Source organism: Heterocephalus glaber, unplaced genomic scaffold (assembly GCF_053883595.1).
Source record: "Heterocephalus glaber isolate CG9 unplaced genomic scaffold, H.glaber_assembly_v1.0 deba00001673, whole genome shotgun sequence".
Lineage (NCBI taxonomy): Eukaryota > Metazoa > Chordata > Mammalia > Rodentia > Bathyergidae > Heterocephalus > Heterocephalus glaber.
This window is the reverse complement of record NW_028258410.1, coordinates 6,746,919-6,767,003: the sequence shown is the minus strand read 5'-3', so window position 1 is coordinate 6,767,003 and position 20,085 is coordinate 6,746,919. Positions and strand designations below refer to the sequence as shown.

Sequence of the window (20,085 nt, the reverse complement as noted above, 5' to 3'; positions counted from 1 at the left end):
CATCCTCATTGGAGGAAAGATAGCCTCCTAATAAAAGGTGTAGAAAAAACTGGATTTCAACCTGCCAAAAATTAAAACTAGAACCATACCTCTCACCATGTACTAAACTAAATTCAAAGTGGATTAAACATCTAAATATCAAGACTAAAACACTAAAGTTGCTGGAAGATAAGTTAGGTGGAACTCTTGAACACATTGGCATAGAAAAAGACTTTATGAACAAAACCTCAGTAGCACAGGAACTAGCAGAAAGAATCAACTACTGGGATCTCATCTTATTAAAATGCTTTTGCACTGCAAGAGAAACCACCAACAGAGCTAAGAGACAACCTACAATATGGAAAAAGAATTTTAGCAGCTCTACCTCAGACAAAGGACTACTGTCTAGAATATATAAAGAATGGAAAAAAATTAGATCCCCCAAATTCAAAGACCCAATTCAAAAATGGGCATTGGAAATGAACAGACACTTCTCAGACAAAGAAGTAAAAGCAGCAAATAAATACATGAAAAAATGTTCAAGATCACTTGCCATTCAAGAGATGCAGATGAAAACAACACTGAGATTCCACCTCACCCAAGAAAGAATACCTACTATCAAGAAATCAACCAATAACAAGTGCTGGCGGGGGAGTGGGAAGAAAGGAACCCTTCTCCATTGTTGGTAGGAGTGCAGGCTGATGCAAAAACTGTGGAAATTAATATGGAAATACCTCAGAGAACTAGGGCTAGAGGTCCCATTTGACCCACCTATTCCCCTGCTGGGTATCTTCCCCAAAGAATTAAAAGAATCATACCACAGGGATATATGTGCACCCATGTTTATAGTGGCACATTTTGTAATAGCTAAAGCTTGGAAAAAGCCGAAGTGCCTATCAACTGGAAACTGGATAAAGAAGATGTGTTAGTTTTTAAAAATAGAGTACTATGCAGCCAGAAAGAATGAGAAATTAGAATTATTTATAGCTAAATTGATGCATATTGAGGCCATACTCTTAAGTGACATAAATAGGACACACATGTGAAAGTACCAAATAGTTTCTCTAGTGTGAGAAACTGAGAGTGTAAATAAGGATTAAAAGGATTAATAATGAATAATTGATAATTTCAAATAGGAAAAGGTCCAAAGGGGCAAGGCTGGTGGAAGGGGAAGGGGCAAGCAAAGAAGGGAAAGGCAAAATTATGAGAAAAGAAAAAAAATGGAAATGAAATCTATGTAAATAGGGAAGGATGGAGGGGGTGAAGGCCACACAGGTAATGGGGAAAAAATAAAAACTAAGATACATCCTGTACAGGTACAAGCACCCAATGATAAATGTAAATGTATTATATACCTAAAAGGTACCAATAAAATAATTCAAGGAGAAAAAAAATGTGTTGATGAAGGAAAGGTTTTGCAGTAGGATCTGATTCATTCTGAACACAAGATGAAACCTCTGAATAAAAAGAATCAAAGGTTAATATATTCCCATAGCTATACATAACAACTAAATATTCTTTCTCATATTCTGTACAGTTGTTATCAATGAATGTAAAATTCACACTAATTAGAAAAAATGCCACTCATAAAAATAAAAACAGTTTTGCAGTCAATTAACCTAAGTATCAACATTGATTATTCAACCATTAGTGTAGCAGAGAACCATGGGTAGAAAGAACTCCACCAATGTGCCTGACTTCATCCTCATATGGGTGACAGACTTTAAAGTAACAAAGCTGTTCCTCTCCTTTTTATCCTGATTTAGCTGATCACAGTGTTGGGAGCGTGGGGATGATATTGATCATTCATCTGGATCCCCAGCTTCACACTCCTATGTACTTTTTTCTCACTCACCTGTCATTTCTCAACCTCAGCTACTCAAGTGTAATCACCCCTAAAATCTTACAGATCTTACTGACTTCCACCAAAGGCATCTCCTTCCTGGGCTTCTTCACCCAAATGTACTTTTTGTCTTTGTTGCTGCCAAATGTTTCCTTCTCTCCTCCATGGCCTATGATCGCTATGTAACTATCTGCAACCCCCTGCACTAGCTAGTCATTATGTCCCTAAGACTTTGCCATGCCCAGCTTTCTGGATTCTACATGATTGGCTTTGTGGATTCCACTGCTAATATGGATTTCATAAGCAGACTGCATTTCTGCAAGTCTAATGTCATTCAGCACTTTTTCTGTGACATATTCCCAATTGTATCCCTGCCCTGCAGTGACACGTTTGAGGTTGAACTCATCAAATTCTTCTGTGCTGGGTCCAATTTAGTGCTGTCCCTCATTATCATTCTGGATCCTATGTGTCCATCCTCTTCACTACCCTAAAAATTAATTCCACTGCTGGAAAGAAAAAAGCCTTCTCCACCTGTGCCTCCCATCTCATGGGAGTCACCATCTCCTACAGCCCTATGATCTTTACTTACCTAAAACCAAAGACATCCTCCTCCTTGGGAACGGATCAGGTGGCTTCTGTGTTTTACCTGAATGCAATCTCCATGCTGAACACTCTCATGTACATTCTCAGGAACAGAGAGGTGAAAAATGCTGTTTTTAGAGTCCTGCAGAAGAGAGAGCACTGCAGGAAATTACAATAACAGTGGCACTAAGCATTTACACTTGTCCACTTGTCTGTTTTTTCTTTTTTTCCAGCAAATTCTTTGGTCTCATTCTGTAAATAGCTGATACTTTTTCCTCTTCACCTACCCTTGACTTAAGCATATAAATTTCAAAGGACATGATTTTACAAATTCATATTGTAATTTGCAGTCTGTATTAGGGTTAGGATTAGGGTTAGAAGAGTTGTAAAATCTCATATTGCTAAAAATATCTTTCCTCTACATTTATAATTGTCATTTAAACATTCTTTTTGCTATTTTAAAGTCGTTGCATAATAAATAGCTCCATGCTGCAAGTAAGCAAGTAATTGTGTAACAATTATTATACTGGATTGTTTTACTCCAAATGTGATTATAAAAATTATTTATTTTTTGAAATTTAAGTTATTTTTTGTAAACATATATTTCAATACTTTAGATGCTTACATCTCTGTTTTAAAGATTAAGTTTCATCATTGTTTTAATAATTTAAAACTGTTAATGAGTTTTCCCAAATATTTTTTAAAAATACTACTTTATTACTCAAATTTTCAAATCAATGAAAAAATTATCTTTTCTTACATCAATATTAATTCAAATCATTAATTCTTTTCTCTTGATATTTATATTTTCTAAAATCTATATTTGTAGTTATTCCTGATTGTCTTTCTTTGTCATCATGGTTAAGAATTTAATAATAGTTTTGTTCAGTATATTGTTTGAGCTATTCTCTCATTACATAAATATCTTAGTAATTTCACATATTCATGGGGTCTTTCCCCTCTCCAGTTATTTTTAAAAGGTAGAGTTTTACTTTACTTTCATATATGTGTATTTTTATGATTTAGAAAATATATTGCATTAGTTTTCATGCTATCAGTTTTTGTTGACGGAATGTGTGACTTGTAGGCAACATTCAAGTTAAAGAAATTCTTTAATTTTAATTGAATTAAAGCTATATCACTTCATTACACGAGGAGTAAAGCATTTATACAGTTATTAAATGATCATAATATGACCTAGAAGGCTATTGATCTATTGGCCACTTTTAGAGTAATGAGAGCAGAGCATAGACCCTGGACATCTGAGCATCTGGGACATAGGCCTGGGAATTGAGGCACTGGGGCCATGGACAGGACCTGTGCACAGGTGATGCAGACACCGCATTTTCCCCTCATCCTGGCTCTCAAGGGCAGAGGGGATGAGGTCAGCTGTGGTCCAGGCTCCTCAAGAGCAAACCTGGCAGAGGACTGAGGTCACCACGGACAGTGAACCTCAGCTCCAAACAGCAAGAAATGACACAGTGAAAGACAACGTTATTTCCATGTTGCTCCTTCTATTAGGCCTTTTCCCACAGTGGAATTCTAGGGGAAATACTGGTCTCCAGTCCAGTTGCCGCAAACAGAGGCAGAATCACAATGTGTGTGTGTGTGTGTGTGTATGTGTGTAACTGTGTAAGAATTAAAGATACTGCTTTTGCTGCTATAGGTTGTTACCTTCTTTTGTTAGGTTCTCTCATAGCTAGGTTTATTTCATGTGGTTTGTTTTCTGTCATTCTATCAGATACAGGTAGATTATTAGTTGGGTTCAAACAATCTATAATATTTCTCAATTTCCAAATATATTTCCTCCCATTCTCTATTTTATTCCTTCTCTTCTCATACTCTCTTGAAGTGATACAGTTCTGTGGGTAGGGAAACAATAGAAGAAGGGCTGCATTAGGTTTTATTAGTAGGAAATTAGTAGGTAATCTCACTCAAAGTGGCTTTGTCCTCTGAAGAGATTCACTGGCTAATCCTGAGAAGAAATGTCACAACTTCACTGGAGGAATTTCTTAGGAGAGATTGAAAGGACACAGGTAGAGAAGGAGAGAGAATGAAGATCTAGAAATGCACCAGAGAGCACAATGAGAATAAGAGTTTACACCTAAGGATGGAATTCTCTATAAGGAAGAGACTGATCAGAAAAGGCACTGACAGGCAAAGGAGAAAGCCAGAGCAGGAGAGGCCCCGCTTTCAATGAAATGCAGAGGGGACATGGATGGGGCAGCTACCTAAAGAAAGAGAAAACAGCCATTTAGTTTATAAAATACAAACACATATATTCCCTCTAGGGTCACTATGTTACCACACCAGGCACACACACTTCACCTCAATAACTCTAAAAGCTCCCCTGCAAGCCCACACATTTTTATGCATCACACAGGGCAGGAAGGAGCCCAACAAATCCTCCCAAAAGGAACCTGCATGTAGGCAAGGGTGCCTGGCAAGGATCCTGGGACCTGAGGTCCAGCCAAAGACAGGGTAGGAAATACACCGTGCCCTGTCCAGGTGCTGTGACCTGGGATGGAGTGTCCTAACCCTAATTAAAGAGGCCCAGGGACAGAGGCTTTCAACTGTTCATCTTTTTCCAGACCCTGCCTTCTCTCATGAGGGGAGCTCATTTCTGTCTGCTTTTTTTTTCTTCTTTCCCACAAATAAAGTATCTTCCTTTCTTAAACTTCATCCCTCTAATTCCTTTTGGTGCTGAGTTTTTGATGAGGCTGGCTGCTCACCCTAGCTATGTGTCACTGCCATAATAGAATCATAGTTTTATTTACAATATTTTTCCTGAAGAAATTTTTATCATTCCATCCATAATGTCAGGCATAAAATAAATGTGTTCCTTAAAATTTCATCTACACTCACTTAGTAAAATACAACATCAACAAAAACACAATACAACAAAACAAAACAAAATGCTGACAGACCACTGAATGTAAACATTATTCTTTGCAAATTTAAATAATTATGTGACAAATTAAAAGTAAATGAAGTTTAGCTACGACTCAGAATATCATCTGGGATTGTGTTTCTGCTCTCCTTTGGAACTTTGTAGGGAAGAGGGGAAATTCTTTGCTCCTTTATTCTTAGAACATTGGTCCTTGGCCCCATGCCCAGTGTTCCTCCTTGGATTTGGGCCCAGAGGATGACCACATGCTTTAGAGCCCTGCATGCTCCTTGATGATGCCCTGGTATCACTAGGCAGGGAAGCAGAGTGCACAGTGTTCGGGTTAAATGCGCACTTGCTCTCTGGGACTCTTTTCAGACAAGACTTACTGGGTAAGTGTCCATTTGATCAAGACCTGAACAAATGTGCTAAGGTGATTTAATTTATCTCAGAATTTAAAAAAGAGAAATGCACAAAAATATAAGAATGACTTATATAAAAATATGAAAGTAGTTATACCAGGGAAAAATATTCCTGAAAATCTGTTTTTTATATTTTTATTATATTTTCTTTCAGAAAAAATTGAAATTTTCAAATTTCTAGACAGACAGTAATGGAAAAATTTATTTTCACCAACCTTGAATCACAGTAAGTACCGCTCTTAAAATTGGAGTGTTTTAGAAATTATATAATGAAATAGGGACTATATCATAAGAATATGCATATACATACATTTAAAGATTATCAAAGTAATATTAAAATATTAGAAGCAGGAAAAGAGAGAATATAGAATTACAATCAACAGTGCAAAATGAAACTTTAAAGCTTAGTTTTTTTTCTCTCTCTTAGAGAAAAGTGGCTTCCTAATGTCAAAAGCATAAACACCCTGCCCCAGGAATGAGGAGCAATACCCTATGTTTAAAAATATCTTAATTTTCAAAAAGTTATTTTACCCTCTGAGTTTTGATTGATATATTCAGCAATTCATTACTATATGCAGTATATAATCTTACTGTGCCTCAGCTAGGTTTACTAAACTGTGAAATTGATTTGTAATTAATGCCCAATATCACTGGAAACTAAATGAAAATAAAAAGTAAAATGAAGTTATTTTAATCATAATTTATTCCATTTCCTTTCTCAAGACTGCAAGAGCAAGTCATAAACATGAACACAAAACTTTTTGCCTTCTCTCATGAGGCAAAATATCTTGGTAGAATTCCAGTGATAAGAAGTAATTGCTCTGATTTTACAACAGTTCTTTTCTCTGCTCTTCTTTTGATCTTAAAATATGTGGATAACAGTGACTAGGGCATAAAACTTATGTGTGAATTAAATGTTTTAATAAAGAAAACAATTAGGGTGTATCATATTTAAGCTAATTCTATAGGATTGTAACTTTTTATTATGTCAGAAGCAAATGTTAATTGATTCCTTGTCCTCTATCTGATACTGGAATTTTTTTGTTCATAACAGCAAAGTATTTGTCAATTCCCAGAAAGAATAAACTAATTAAATTAAATTCTGGGCCACTTATGCAAAAAGAGCTGTTTTACTCACTCAAGGTAACTATGGAAATTGATTTCCCACTAGTTTAAAACATTTCACCATGAGTACATGGAACTCCACCAGTGTGCCTGAGTTCATCCTCATGGGGCTGACAGACTCTGCACAGGAACAGCTGGTCCTCTCTGTGCTCTTTCTCCTGATTTACCTGGTCACATTGCTGGGGAATGTGGGGATGATACTGATCATTTGCCTGGATACCCAGCTTCACACCCCCATATACTTTTTTCTCATTCAACTCTTATTTCTCGACCTCAGCTACTCAAGTGTCATCACTCCTAAAACCTTATAGAACTTACTGACTTCTATCAAGAACATCTCCTTCCTGAGCGACTTCACACAGATGTTCTTTTTTATCCTCCTTGGTGGCACTGAATGCTTTTTTCTCTCCTCCATGGCCTATGATTGCTATGTAGCTATCTACACCCCCCTGCACTATCCTGTCATTATGTCCAAAAGGCTGTGCTGTACTCTGCTCACTGGCTCCTATATGATATGTTTTATTGAATCCACTGTGATTGCCATTTGTATAAGTAGATTGCACTTCTGCAAGTCTAATGTCATGCAGCACTTTTTCTGTGATATATCCCCAATTTTAGCCCTGTCCTGCATTGACACATTTGAGGTTGAAATCCTTATATTCATTTGTGCTGGATCTAATTTAGTGCTGTCCTTCATCACCATACCTCGATCCTATGTGTCCATCCTCTGCACTATCCTGAAAATTAATTCCACTGCTGGAAAGAAAAAACCCTTCTTCACCTGTGCCTCCCATCTCCCGGGAGTCACCATCTACACCGCTATGATCTTTACTTACCTAAAACCAAAGATGTCCTACTCCTTGGGAAGGGATCAGGTGGCTTCTGTGTTTTACACAATTGTGATCCCCATGCTGAACCCTCTCATTTACAGTCTCAGAAACAAGGAAGTGAAGAATGCTGTTGTTAGAATCATGCAGAAGAGTAAGGGTTGCAGACAGTTTATATCACAGTGGTGCTAAGCATCTACACTTGTATTTTAATTTTTTAATGGGAAATTATTTAATCTGTTTTTGAACCAAACTTTGTGTTTGTTTTTCATCTCCAGCTGTTCTTTCATTAACAAACTTGATAGTGGCCATTTCCAGGCACAGATGTTTAGACATTTAAATTTCTCATGGCAAGCATGAAATATTTGATGTATCTGTGAGGAAATACATGTTGCTTCAAGGGCAACTAATGGGCAAGTCAAGAAAATATCCTTGTTGTATTGAAAATGACATCATACCATATTCATGTGTGCTCTAATTTTAGAGAATTTTATGCTAGTCATTCTGCTTATAATAGAGATTAATAGCAACAATGGTTTGCAAAATGGCTTTAAAATCAAGATTCACTCATTTAGATTCTAGTCCTGCCACCTTTCTAGTGTACAACCCACATTAATTCAATGAAATTCTAACAGTCAGTATCATCAACTGCACAGGATATGTAATAATTTCATGTCCATCTGGTCATGGAAGGTGGTTGTAAAACATTGAGGGCTATAACAATGAATACTGGCAATCATTAGATGCCTTACATTACTATAATATTTAATTTGTAATACATTTTTGAATAATATTTCTTCATGATTTATGAATTTTTGTTAATTTAATATGCAAACATACACTTAGAAAGGAAAGAAAAGAAGCCAGGAGTTCCAATTTTGGATTCAGAATAAAGTTAAATATTGAATTAGAATGAAGTTATAGGAAAGTAATGCATCTTAATGTTGAAGACAGTTTGGAAAATGACAATTAGTAGAGAAAAGAAAGACCTCATATTAATTATTGACATTCCTATACATGTTCTTCTAGATCACTGGTTATGAATATGTATATGCATTTAATACAATTTTTCTGTAATTTCTTGTATAATATTTGCTGCTATCTTTACTTACTTTAAAGTTTTATATCTAATAATCTGTTCAATTTTATCTCACAAGATTAACATATTTTCCATATATGAACAATATTCATACTCTTAGTGCAAGCACTTTGATACATTTATAAGATGTGGTTTTCTGTGGCATTCATTTTTATGTATTTGTATGAGCAGAAATTTTACATTTTTGATTTTTTGTTGGCAAACTTGACAAAACAATCTCTGACTTGGAAAACTATTTAAAAATGAAGAAATTACTAAATTTTAAATAAATTAGTGTTATTTTATTTCTTTTATTAAATAAGATACAAATCATTTATATCATGTTATCAAATAAAGATAATTTAATCTCTTGGCCATAAGAAACATTTAATCATTTGCATTTGCCCAATCATTTGTTTCTCATATCACTACATGGCTCATGTAATGGAAGTTATTTCTCTGAAATAATGTGACACCTCATGCCCTCTTTCACAGGGCCAGGTCAGTGTGGTATGGAATATAAATATGATTTTTTAAAAGATCATGACTCAGTACAGCAAACTACACACACCTTGTTTTGCTTCCTAATAATTAATAGCTAGATGGCAACACTGCTATTATACTTTACTAAAATGACAGTCACTGAAATGTGTGCATGTCTTAATGTTTTGTACAGTTTCTAATAGAAGACACTATGCTTGACATTGGGGCCTAAAGCTTCAAAGTCACAAATATGAACTTAGATACAGAAAATGAACTTGGTAAAGGAAAGAATAACTTATCAGATGGTGGATGATGGCTGGCAGGGTAATTGTATCAGCAAATAGTTTTCCCAGTGTAATAAAATATTTAGGAATAGACTCGCTCAACACAAAACAATATTAATGGCTATCGCCTGAATTTATTGGTGTTTCTTACTCTGTTGCTCAGATTACTTTTGGATTGGCTGTTTTTGGCAGGTAACTCAGTGCTCAGATTCTATCTCTTGGCTCTGTTATCTTCTCTCACATAGTCAGAGGGAATTCATCCAATATTCAGTGTGAAGGACAGGTGAGGATTTATTTTACAAAGAAAAACCCATTGCACAGATTTTATTCATATGAATGTTTTTCATAAAATACTTTCATTTATAAGTGAATAATTACTCATATTACTTATTTCTTCTAATATAACTTTAAAGAACTTTACTTTTTAATCATCAAGTTCATCAGCAGGATGTCTTTACAATATATTTTACTTTTCACTTTCATTTTTGTGAGGATTGGTGATACCTTTATTTTATATTTGATATTCAATTTATTGCTTTCCATGCAGTCACAACCTTTGTTTTTAACCCCATATTATACTAATGTCTACCAATTGTATATATGTCATATATATATGATACATATATGATATATATATATCATATATATATAATAACTTTTTTTAGTGCTGCAGATTAAACACAGGTCATGCAAAACTAAAGGGAAGCACTTTACCATTAAGCTACATATTCAGCCCTTATTAAACAATCAGCAATGAAAGACCCCTTGAGTAATATTGATCAATTTTTCCACTTCTTTGCTATTTTTCTTATAAATGTTTTTTATGTAGATCAAACTTATAATGCAATTGTTCAATTTTCCTTCAGTCCTCTAGTTTTAAAGTAATTGAAATTAAAATTTCCAATATTTTACACATTTAATTTTATGTTATTACATTTGTCATTTCTTTTTCTGCAAAGACTCATGTCCTTGATAGTTATCCTTCTCAGAATCCTTTGAACTGCTTAGCCAATGGTTTCCTAAATTTCTTATTGTTAAAAAATTGTTGAGTAGTATATCCTCACATTTTTCCTATTTCCTCACTTCCTTACATTACTTTATACTTTTATTCATTCCATTTTCTTAACATTCATTCTACTTAGATAAGTTCCATTGTTTCATTTTCAACTCCATCATTATTTCTTTTTTCTTTTTTTTGGTACTGGGGATCGAACTTGGGTCCTTAGCTTGTGAGGCAGGTGGTGGAACCACTGAGCTAAATCCCCAGCCCTCCATCATTATTTCTTAATCTGCAGTAACTCCACTGATGACCCTGATGTAGGATTTCATGTATCTGATTTTGTGTGTGTGTGTGTGCATGTGTGTATGCACGTGAATTTCCAGTGTAATACCAGAAAATTTCCATAATTTCCATCTACCTAGTGTAAATTCTGACAATTTCATGCTTGTTGTTTACCCTCTCCACTAGAATGCTTAATCAAGTGAATATCATGCCTTTATACAAATACTACCAGGAATGAGTATTTGAACAAGTTGATCATATTATTTATTCTTATACATGTTTGATAGTGATGAAAAGAGAAGATTTGGAGAGCTAATATAAGCTCTCTCAATTACAGGTTCACTGGTTTTCACATCTGCTCATGGTTGGCTTTAACTATGGTTTAATATGTAGCTGAAATTGCTCTGTGCTTGCAGTGTTTACAGCTTGCTTCCATGCTTTGCACAAAGTGAGCAATTTCATGGGTTTCACATATTTTTGAAAGGGACTTGTCTTTGGAATTTAGATTATATGAATAAATGTGAATTTGAACTTAGGAAAGGCTCACTGAAAATTATGATTTTGTTATTAACTGGATTTTTAAAAAAAGGATTCAGGAAGTTTTATTGTAGATTGTATGTGCAAAGGGAACCTCTTATTCATTACTATTACTTCAAGAATCTTTTCTATGTATAACACCACATTTACCAGTGCACTATCCACTTCTGAATCTTGAGAATGTAATGTATCTCAACTCAGCCCTTTTCTAACTGATCCTACCCACTCTGTTCTTTTGGTGCTACATTGTTTCTTTGCTCATTCCTTCTTTTATTCATTCTTTCATGTTTCCTCCATCCTTCCTTCCTCTCTACCTGTTGTACCTGTTCCTTGCTATGTTCCTTCCTTCCTTCTTTTCAATCCTCCTTTCCTTCCTTCATTTTTCTTATATTTTTGGGACTTCTTCTATTAACTCAAGCCCAAAATATGTAAACACTACATGTCCTAATAAATGCTATAACGTCAAATCCAGTGGAAATCATTTCTACAAAGTATTTTGTAATCATTAATTTTCTGTCTTCTTTCTGTCATTGAGATAATGTAGATCTTGAATGCCAAAGTGAAAATACCAGGCAATTTCTATATTTCTTTATATAAAGTAAACTTAAATGCAGGACTTCTGTTGCTAGGCAACAACTTTTAATTTGAATATAATTCTATAGAGCTATGTGACATTGAGCCAAGCACTTAAAAATTTTTTGTACGGTTTTCTCATCTGGGATAAAATGAGATAGTACAAGAATTTCATGGAGATGTAATCACAGAAAGTACAGGCATTAATAAAGTAGTCCAGTAGTCAATAAGCTACATGGATATGTACTTTACTCCTGTTGCAATGGAGGAAATTTTTCTTGTCAGGATTTCTGGTAAGTTGTGATAATGTTAAGACAAAGACAATTTAACTATGATGAGTATGCAAATTTATTCCATAAAATTTTACATGACAATAGGCTAGAAAATGGCAAGGCTAAGGCAAGTGCCCCTCACAATTCATTTCAAAGTATTTTTAACTGATATTTATCAATATTGATCATTTTAATCATCCTAGCCCTTCTGTCCTTTCTCCATTATTTCTTTTTTGTTTTTGTACAATAGATGGAACTCAGGACCTTGCACTTGAAAGGCAGGTGCAGGGCACTGAGCTAAATACCCAGCCCTGCCCTCTCCTTCCTTACTATTCCCTGATCCTATGTCCCATGATGAAAAATAATTCTTTTTTATTATTTCATATTCTCTCTCTCTCTCCCTCCCTCCTTCTCTCTCTCTCTCTCTCTCTCTCTCTCTCTCTCTCTCCCTCTGACACAGGGTCTCACTACATGCTTTAGTTTAGGCCACGGACTCAAGATGTAGGCCACTGGAGAGGATCTTCTGACTCCAGATTCCTGAGTGCTTAGATTTCAGACTGATGTCATCATGCCTACCTGTAGGTTTTCTTCCTTTTGTTTTTTGATGGGGAAATCATTTGACAAAATGCCTTGCTATGTAGTCCAGGCTGACCTCAAACCTGTTTCCCATGTGCAGTGATTACAGAGCTGCACCACTATGCATTGCTTTTCTTTCTTGTTTTTTTTTCTTTGCTCCTCACATTATTTACATATTGTGTTTATCATATAAGAGAAGTCATGCAGTCAAAGATATTTGCCAAAGTCAGCAGATACTAAGATGAGGAGACTAGGGAGCCACAGCATCCCTAGGTTGGGAGATGAGAGAGCTAGCAATCAGGTAAAACTCAGATATATGGTATTTAAAAAGAGGAGTAACTGAAGTACTTCACAGGCACAGAATAAGTGATTGCTCAGTGTGGAGGAGAATTTGCACTTGCTTATGATGATAAGAGAGAAACTTCCCCATATTACAAGTGCCAACTTTGCTACAGAGATAGAGCCTGAGGAGGAGAACTGAGTTGAGCCTAGCACATAGGAAGGTAGTGATGCTTCCCAGTATTTCCCTGTGCAGTGAGACAGGCTTGGGTCTGGTGCCATCTTGGAAGCCTTCTCTCCCTCTGCCTAAGTAGAACAAGCAGCAGAAGGAATTCAACAAAACTCCTACTGAGAGGTATCTGGAATCAGTTTCTCTATTTTGGTAGGTAGAATAGGAGACCAGTCACCCTCTTGGTTTCTGGTCCTCAAGATGCAACAGCTACTTCTCTCCACACAGGCAGTGAAATCTTCTTAAAAGTTAGCTTGGATCCAAAAGAAGGGCAGCTGGGACACAAAGAATGAAATCGAGGGACTGAGGCAAATGGCTTAGTGCCTGGGTTGCTGAAGAGCAGACACCAGGGTGGGAAATTCTCCATGGAGTGAGACAGAGAGCAAAAGCCCAGCTTGTGGTGAGCACATCCAGCCCAGTGAAGGGAAACAGCAGAACACAAAAGGCCAGGATATAGAACACAAGGTGCTCTGAACACTGCTGCAGGACAGCGCTCAGGCTCAGGATGATTTGTGGGATGTGGGATCTGAGGCTGGGAGCAGAGCTGCAGAGAGGTGTGGAAGGCAGGGAGTGGGCAGCTCCTTATCTCTGTGAAGATCCTGATGCCCCAGGCCCTTTGCTCTGCTGTAGTCTTTCAGAGTAACCAGGGCAGCTCATAGACACTGGGCATCCAAGCATCTGAGATCCAGGCCTGGGAATTGAGGCACTGGGGCCATGGTCAGAAACTGTGCACAGATTATGCAGACCCTGCATTTTCCCCTCATTCTCACTCCCAAGAGCAGAGGGTGGGAGGGCAGCTGAGGTCCAGGCTCCCTAAGGGCAAACCTGGTCATCTTGGAGGTAGAGCTCAGCTCCAGACTGCTGGAAAAGGCCTCTCTCACCTGGACAGAGGCTGAGAGACATAGGGAAGGACAATGTGATTCCCATGTTGCTCCTTCTATTAGGCCTTTTATCAGAGTGGAATTCTATGGGAAATCCTGCTCTTCAGTGCAGATGCCCCACAAGGAGGTAGAATCACCATGTGTGTGATTTTGTAAGCATTGTGCTGTTGTGTGTGCACCTAAAGGGTCTTACCTTGTTTTGTTAGGTTCTCTCCTGCCAGAGTTGTTTCACAGGGTTTCTAACATTCTAGCACACAGGTATCTGCTAGTTCTTTAACTGGCTTCACTCTCCCCTACTTCCCTCCCTTTTCATTTATATTCCCATCCTTTCTCTTCTTTATTTCTCCCCTCCAACCCCTATTGAGTATCCCCTCCTTCCCTCTTTTCTTATATGTAAATGTTCTCATTAAGGCCTTTCCCCCAAGCCTACCCCAAGAACTTCCTCCCTCCTCCTTTCTCATCCTAAATTACCAAAAACATGGGAAAGTTTCTCAAACAAATTATAAATTATACATCGGTGAATGGTTTGTTCTTTATATCTTGCCATTAATGATGATTATTCTGTCTTTGGAAAGCAGTGCTAAGAATTCAACCTCATAGAAAAGTTCTGCAAGAAGACCCTAAACCTAACTCTCCTTAATCCTTAATAAAATATTTTGGCTTTACTATTGTTTTAATTTCTTGTTATTCTTCTCAAAACAACATCTTACATGACTATATATAATGAAGCAGGTATTTTCCCAATAATCATTATCAATTTTATGGTAGTATCCAGGCTGGCTATATCTTTGTGCTTATTTTTCTTTATAAAATAAAAAAACCAGGTACTCTAAAATTATAAAATATCTTACATGAATGTAGCCTGTAAATGAAGCCAGCCAGCCAGACAAATCAGAAGGTAGGTTCTGCCTCATTCCTGTGGGAACAGATGATCCTTATTTATCCTCTCAGTTCTGTTAGTGTAGATGGGAGTCCTGTCCAATCCATGAGACATGAGGGGGCTCTTTAGTAATAGGCTAAAATACTCAGTCCTGGCAGAATATATAAAGCCATAAAATTAGAATAAAATACTGAATGCCCTGTATTATAATAATTATGCAAACTTAAAGATACACATCCAAATTAGTTTTTTGTCACAAAAAGAAAATAACTGGAGGAAATTATTATTATGTAAAACAAACTGAAACAAGTCTTGTTTTCTTTGTTTGAATTTTAATATTTTTACTTTTTTCTTTTTGCCTTTTTTTTTTTGGTACTGAGGATCCAACTCAGGTCCTTGCACTTGCACTGCAGGTAGCAGAACCACTGAGCTAAATCCCCAGCCCTACTTTTTTCTAATGAATATGCATTATGTCTATGGTCATTATTTTAAATATAACACATTTCTAGGTGAAAAAATTTATCGTTCCTTCCTTCATAATGTCACTTGTAAAGAAATTATGACTCGTAATTTTTTTCTCTAACTTCTTAGTAAAAAAAAATCCTGGTTAATCACTCAAATGTAAACTTTATTCCTGGAAAGTTTATATAAAATGTGTCAATTTAAAAAGTACATAAATGAAGTTCATCAGAAACTTGGAGCATCACATGAGGAGGAGAAGTGTCCATGTTCTACATGTGAAACTTCTAAGGGAAAAGACAAAATCTTGTGTTCATTAAATCCTTGAACTTCTCTCCTTGGAATCAGGCCAAGATATCGTCCCTGGAAATTGCTCCCTGAGGATTACCAAATGCTGCAGTGTTCTGAATGCGCAGTATATGAGGCCGACTGCGAGGAGCAGCACACACTGGTCTGTTTCCATTCACAGTTCCTCCCACAGACTCTTTTTAGAGGAAACTTTGGGGTGACATTTCCATCTGAGCAAGGCTTGATCACAATTTCCAGGGTGATATAGTTTACCTCAGAATAAAAATATTAACACAGAAAAACATAATTTACCCCTAGAAAAGCAAACAGATTACAATAATTTCTACCTCATGATATGGTTTCCTATTTTATTTTTGAGAATATTTTGTGCTGGGCAAATTTCTAAACAGGAAACATTAGAAGACAGTTTTTTGACCAATTTGAGTGCACAGTAAGTATCATTCTGAGAATAGGAGGGGATTATACAAGATAAAAGAAAGGGTATTTTATCAAAAAACATGTACACAGATATCCTTTGGACCTTGTGATAAGTAATGCTATAATTTGCAGAAAAAGGAACAGGGAGTTGGTGAAATCAAAGTATACAAACAATGTACATATTCTGAAAATATGTTTTGAAGAAAATTGAGTTTGAATGCACAAGTGAAAAAATACATTGTTACCAGAGGTGATGGTCCATACTACCCCTGACTTCCTCAAAAAGGAGGGGAAATCTTATATCAGTGGAAAGAAAAGGGTTTATTTACTCCACAGGAGAGACAGGAGCCTCTGCTCCCCCAAAATCTCTGTCTCCCTGTGTTAATTTCTGCCAGGGCTTTTGTGTCCAGCTGACTCCAAGCTCCCTGCATCCTTTTTCCAAGTTCAAGCAGACCTTGACCTCCTGGGGTTGTATCTGAATGTTCTTCTCAGGCAGTCATGATATTTCTGAGATTGAGCATTACTTCTCTGTCCAGTCATTTGAGTGGGGACAGGAAGAGTATTCCTGCTCTGGGCCAGGGGAAGCTGGAGAAGCAGTCTATTTTTAAAAATTCAAAACTTTTAAAGATTGATCTTTTTGTCGGAGTTACTATAACTTCCAGAATTTAATATTCATGTGAATGACGTAATTACCCAGACAGAAATTACTTTAATTAGTATAATGAGTAATTTTGAACAAAAGTACAGTGACTAGTACAATAATTTTTTTTAGCATTTTCAATAATATATCCTAATTCAAGATTGGTAAAATAGGTTCTGATCAGGAACACAGTATTGTACGTCTGTTCTCTGAAGTCAAAAAATCTAGCTGGAATCAGTGGTAATAGGTACCTGATCTTTTTTCATAAGTTTTTTTGTCCCTTTTTTCAAAGGAAAAGTATGTGTCTAAGAGTCCTTATGGTATAATATTTTCCTGAGAATTGAATGTGTTAGTAAAAGGAATGAGTTTGAAGTACTATTAGTTTCAAGCTAAAAACAAGATGAAACCCTTAAATATATCAGGAACAATTATCATTTTATACCCATATCTATACATTGCCATTGTATTTTTTCAGTCTTCTTCACAATGGTTTTAATCAGTTTCTAGGAGCACTAGAAATTTACTGAGCCATTCACACAAACAAAAGTACTTTTGGAGACAGAGTAATTTTTAAGATTCATTATTCAACAGATAAGTGTAGCAAAACACCATGGGTAGAAGGAACTCCACCAGTGTGCCTGGCTTCATCCTCATGGGGCTGACAGACTCTGCAGAGACAAAGCTGGCCCTCTCCATGTTCTTTCTCCTTATTTACCTGATCTCGGTGCTGGTGAATGCAGGGATGATACTAATCATTTGCCTGGATCCCCAGCTTCACAGCCCCATGTAATTTTTTCTCACTCACCTGTCATTTCTAGACCTCAGCTACTCAAGTGTCATCACCCCTAAAACCTTACAAAACTTACTGACTCCCACTGAGAGCATCTCCTTCCTGGACTGCTTCACCAAGATGTACTTTTGTATAGTCTTTGTTGCTGCAGAATGTTTCCTCCTCTCCTGGATGGCCTATGATCGCTATGTAGCTATCTGCATCCCCTTGCACTATCCAGTCATTATGTCACAAGACTGTGCTGAGCCCTACTTGCTGTCTCCTAATTCAAATGAATGCTGGACCACTCATAGAAACAAAGGCTATTTTAGTCACTCAAGTTAAGTATGGAATTTGATTTCTCAATAGTTTAAAACATTGCACCATGAGTAAAATGAACTTCACCAATGTGGTTGGCTTCATTCTCATGGGGCTGACAGACACTGACACAATTATATGTTGTTCCATGATTTGTTCTCTAGATACTGACATTACTGATGACTGTTCTGTCTTCATAAAGCAGTGCTAAGAATTCAACATCACAGAAAAGTGCTATAAGACCCTCAAACATTTCTAAATTAACCCTTAATAAAATATTTCAGGTTAACTATTATTTTCTAATTTCTTGCTAATCATCTCAAGATAACATCTTATGTGACTATATATAAAAAGCAGTTATTTTCCCATTAATAATTTACAAAATGTATGATAATATCCATGCTGTTTATGTCTTTCTGCTTACTTTTCTTTCATAAAATAAAAAAAATCAGGTACAGTAAAATGACAAAGTATATTACATGAATGTAACCTGTAGATGAAGCCAGCCAGTCAGTTAAACCAGAATGTAGGTTCTGCCCCATTCCTGTGGGGCCTGAGGATACCTATTTGTCCTCTCAGTTCTGTCAGTGAAGACTGGAGACCTGTCCAATGCATAAGACATGGGGGATTCCTTAGTAATAGGCTTACATACACAGACCTGGCAGAACATATTCAGTCAAAAAATTAGGATAAAATATTCAATACACTGGAGTATAATAATTATGCAAACTTAAAATTACATATCCAAATTAGATTTTTTTCACAGAAAAAAGTGGAAGAAATTACTATTACATAAACAAAGTGTAACAAGTTTCAAATGTTTTATTTTTTTATTATATGGTTTTCTATTTTTTCCTAATGAATAAGCATTATATTTATGGCCAAGTCATTCATGCAAGTATAAAATATTTCCAGGGCAAAATTTTTATTTTTCCATCCTTCATAGTGTCAATTATAATGAAAGTGCAACTGAGGAAATTACTTCTCTAACTTCTCAGTCAAAAAAATCATGATTGTTCACTCAATGATAAATATTATTCCTGGCAAGCTTATATAACTATGCCAACTTTAAAAGTAAATAAATGAAGATCAGCAGAAACTTGAAGCATCACATGAGGAGGTGAAGTGTTTATGTTCTAAATGTGGGGCTTCTAAGGGAAAAGACAAACTGTAGAGCTTATTAAATCCTTGAACATTTCTCCTTGGAATCAGGCCGAGAAATATTTCCTGGAAATTGCTCCCCAAGGATGACCAAAGGCTACAGTGTTCCGAATGAGAAGTATATGAGGCTGACTGGGAGGAGAGGCACACACTGGTCTGTTTACATTCACAGGTTCTCTTGCAGACTCTTTTCAGAAGAAACTTTGGGGTGGCCTTATCATTTGATCAAGACTTAAAATTTCTAGGTAATATAGTTTACCTCAGAGTAAAATATGAATGCAGAACAACATAGAGATAAATTACCCCTAGAAAAACAAACAGATTACAGTAATTTTCAGCTCACTATATGCTTACATATTTTATTTCTGAGAATATATTTGCTTGAAAAATTTCTAAACAGACAACATTGAAAGACAGTTTTTCAGCATCATTGGTGCACAGAAAGAATCATTCTGAAAACTGGAGGGGATTACACTAAGTAAAGTAAAAGGTGATTTTATCAAAAAATATGAGCACACACATCACTTATGTCTCACAATAAGTAATGCTAAGATTTTCAGAGAGGAATATATGGTTTATTGAATCAAAGTATAATAGCAATGTGCATATTCTAAAAAAATAATGTTTTCAGGAAAATTGATTTTGAATGGGCAAATTAAAAAATATGTTGTTATCAGACCTGAAGGTCTACATGGCCTCTGAGTGCCTCAAAAAAATTTGGGGACAAGTTGTTTGGTGGAAAGAAAAGGGTGTATTTTCTCCACAAGAGAGACGGAAGCCTCTACTCCCCACAAATCTCTGTCTCCCTGTGTTAATTTCTGCCAGGACTTTTATGTCCAGGTGACTCCAAGCTCCCTGCCTCCTTTTTCCAAGTTCAAGGAGACTTTGACCTTCTGGGGTGGTATCTAAATGTTCTTCTCAGGCAGTCATGATATTTCTGAGACTGAGCATTAATTCTCTATGCAGACATTTGAGTGGGGACAGGAAGAGTAT

The 20,085-nt window shown here is 36.2% G+C and overlaps 1 long non-coding RNA gene across 2 annotated transcripts in view; it reads left to right on the top strand.

Moving 5' to 3' along the window:
• Window positions 1-5,572: 5,572 nt before the first annotated feature.
• LOC147822140 (uncharacterized) overlaps window positions 5,573-20,085 on the top strand; it is a 67,422-nt gene continuing 52,909 nt past the window's right edge. The window contains exons 1-3 of one of the 2 annotated variants that reach the window (XR_015445947.1): window positions 5,573-5,683; window positions 5,868-5,939; window positions 15,827-15,929. This is a non-coding gene — a long non-coding RNA (uncharacterized LOC147822140). The remainder of the gene's footprint in view (window positions 5,684-5,867; window positions 5,940-15,826; window positions 15,930-20,085) is intronic. The other variant, XR_015445946.1, reaches the window with a different exon arrangement.